The sequence below is a fragment of the Canis lupus genome, chromosome 38 (assembly GCF_003254725.2).
Source record: "Canis lupus dingo isolate Sandy chromosome 38, ASM325472v2, whole genome shotgun sequence".
In the NCBI taxonomy this organism is placed as follows: Eukaryota; Metazoa; Chordata; class Mammalia; order Carnivora; family Canidae; genus Canis; species Canis lupus.
Window position 1 is genome coordinate 10,057,481 of NC_064280.1, and position 3,679 is coordinate 10,061,159.

Below are 3,679 nucleotides of genomic sequence, written 5' to 3' on the forward strand. Positions count from 1 at the left end.
GCTGCCAGTCAATTCTTGATTATTCACATTATTATAAGAATACATCGGTCCATGGGGCACCTGGATCACTCAGTGATTAAGGTTCTGACTCTCAGTTTCCTCCCAGGTTCTTGATATCAACCCCTGCATCAGGCTCTGTGCTCAGCATGCAGGGTCTGTTTGTCCCTCTCCCTCTGCTGCAACCCCTGCTTTCTCTCTTCCTCTCTCTGGAATTAATAAATAATTTTTTTTTTTTGAAAAAAGAACACATCAGCACACAAGGGAAAGTTTAGTGTGGTAGTAGCTGTGGTTATAGTGGTTATAACTGACACTCAGAGTGAGTGGGAGGAAGTTAGCCCATCATGAGTAATGGAGCAGAAATAATTGACCGCTCAAATAGTAAAGAGTGGCTTCAAGAAAATTCTCTATCCTCAGTCTTCCTCTTTTAGAAGTGGATAATCAGAAGTTGATTCATTAAAATAGATATTGTAATGCTTACATTTTAATTCATGCAAAAATAATTGAATACTATTCTGTGCCAGGCATGATCATTGGTGAGGAGATGGTCTGCAACTTTCATTGGCATTAAAGTCTAGTGAGTGAAAGAAGCAGTTAGGTAATTACTCAAATAACTGTTAGGGTCATTCTAAGATGCTAACCATCAATGCCTATCCTATTTTTTTTTCATTGAAGTTGAGAAAGATACATTCATTTCAATAAATATTTAAAACCTGTTTCCTACATGTATCATTTAAATTTTGAATACATCCAATGCAACTAATATTCAATAAGGTCATTCTGGGTAAAATGATTATACTAATTAGAGAACAAGATGAAAGAAACAAAAAAAAATCAAAGTTATCTCAAGAAAAGTTAACGAATTATTTTTATAAAGAGGGGAAAAGCTGCATTACATTATTTGTGCTTTTTCTAACTTATTAATGGAAGTGTTGATAGACATATTATTTCTATTCTCTTTCTGCTAGATATTAATGTGGGTGTCTTGTGAAAAGCTTTTTTCTGATTGCTTTTCATTTTTATTTTTAAGCACAGCCAGTTTCTAAAGAGAGCTCTGAGGTCACCGACTCATTGTGCATATATTTATAAATTATTCTAGGCTATTTAATACTGATTAAATTATTAAATATACAAATTTTAATCAAAATATTTTATTAACAGGAAGAAATTAATATTTTAAAACAATTACTGACTATAATGTCAAATGAAGTGGTATTGGAAGGACTTAATTTTCAGTTAATCATATTGTAAACATAAAACACTGATCAATTTTCCAAAGTTATCAGTTATATCTCTTCTACTTGATTGTCTTGACTATCACAGAATGCATATTCTATGGTATTTTATCTTAAATAATAATCATTGATGCCATGCCTCCTCAAACATCCATAGGCATAACCAAGTTCTACTATCTGGAGAAGCAAGCCTAAGAGTAGAGTAGAGGAAGAAAACTTAATGTAAAAAGAATGTTTTCAATCTTGATTTCAATTCCATATTTTACACTGCTTCCTTTAACACTACGTCACCATAATCTTAATAATGATCATTTCAAATAGTAGTAGCTCTATTTTAAAATTGTAGCTCTATTTTACACTTAAAATAGAGTTGGAGATGTATCAATTGTGTGTGGTATTGCGTGTGGTATTTACATAGACATGCACACTTGGTGCATATTTATATGTTGTGCACTTTTTAGCATGTATATTGAAATCAACAAATTATTAAAAAATGAGGAACCAAAAGAGTTTTGATTATACCTAAGAACATGAAGGTAAAAAATAAGAATAATCATACAACCAAATACAATAAAGGAAACCAATCAAGAGATGGGAAATTTATAAATTTTGTGTTCATAGTAAGTAATAAAGGATAATGTCTGAATTTAATCAGACATTATTTAGAGACTATATTTCTATAAAGTGTAGTTACAAATTTAAATATTAGAAAAATATTAGACTTCTTATGTTTAAATTTATAATAAAATCACAAAACTAAGAAAAAACCGCAATGGGAAATATTTAAAGAAGATACAGAAGTTGAACGTATAATAAAATAATAATAACAGAAAATATTAGACATCTGTCATATTTATGTATGGACTTGGTTATGGTCTAAACTCATCTATTTAAAGACAAATGACTATCTGATTTAATAACAAGATAAAATGTGACATTAAGGTATATAAAAGAGATCTAAAATAAAGGGATTTAGAAAGACTAAAGAAAAGAAGAAATGGAAAGGAAACATCAGGCAAAAGTAACAAAACTCCATTATCGGGAACCATAAACTTCTTATCAGAGAAATTTAAATTCAGCTAGAAATTATTAAATAATGTATTTTAATATAATTTTTAAATGTGAAAGGATCAAATTCACAATGAAGATATATCAAATAAGAAGTTATACTCTAAATAATTTATTAAACATTTACAATATAAGCATACAGAAAATATGAAGAAAATTGAAATAAATGACATAGCCACATATTGAATTGACTGCTAAAAGAAAGGGGGTTTTAGAAATGAAAGACCATAATTCTTGGTGTTATATAGCATGGTGGTACAACTTGTACTTATCCTAGTAATGTCATCCTTTTTATATCATGAACCACATTACTGGTCTGCTGAAAATTTTTTCCTGGGATTTGCCTATTTAAATAATCAAATGTATCTCACCTGATTCTTCCACCACAAACTCCTGCCCATCACCAAAAAAAAAAAAAAAAAAAAAAAAAAGCCTCCAAAATCCTCTTGCTCTCTCCTAAACAGTAATTGCCAAGGTACTTCAGACAAAATCTGCATTTAAGATTACATTCTAACTGGCAAAAACAAATGTAGGCTACAAAGAAAATATGTGGAAAATGAAATATGTAACATAAAATAAACAGTGGACCCTAACTTCATTATTTGAGGTTTAAGAAATGTGACTAGGGCAGTATTATTTTATGTGAACCTTGAAAAGCACATTATAGCATGGTTGTGCATCTATCATAAAGTAATCATGGAAAACAAAAATTCACATCAAATAATGTAAAATAATTATAATGGGTACATGAGTGCTGAGTAAACCATACAATTAAAGCAAAATTACACCTTTATATCTGACCAGTAATGAAAATCTTATCAAACTATTCAAAGTAAATAAAAGGTTATATTCAGGACCAATAAATTCCATACCAAGTATCTCTCAGAAGTTATAGTCAAAAAGCCATTCAACACTTATATAAAAATTTGCAATTCAGAAGACAATAGGCAGCTTAATCCATTATTGTTTAGCTCCACCTTATTTACAATTTAAATTTTCTTAGTTTTTCAATTTGAAACTACATAAAGTTAATCTACTCTCTCTATGTCATAGGTTATGTGTATCTCTGAGCTTCCAGTTGGTGCAAAAGCCAATGAGTATCTGTGAAAGGAAGGAAGGAACAGCAGTTCATTATTTAAATAGTTCTCACATATCGTCTTGAACTTTGTCATGCTAAACATGTAGTTATTTTGAATGATATCTGTGTGACATGGATTTCCCACCTTTTACCATTTGCATTAACTTCTGAATGTTCTTTAGGACTGAAATTCATAGTTTTTATGGAGTATTTACTATAAACTCTGGACTATATTAAGTTCAGTGCTTTAAAGATAAATAACATGTATCCAATTAATGAGCAAAATCCCCCTGGGGGTTTT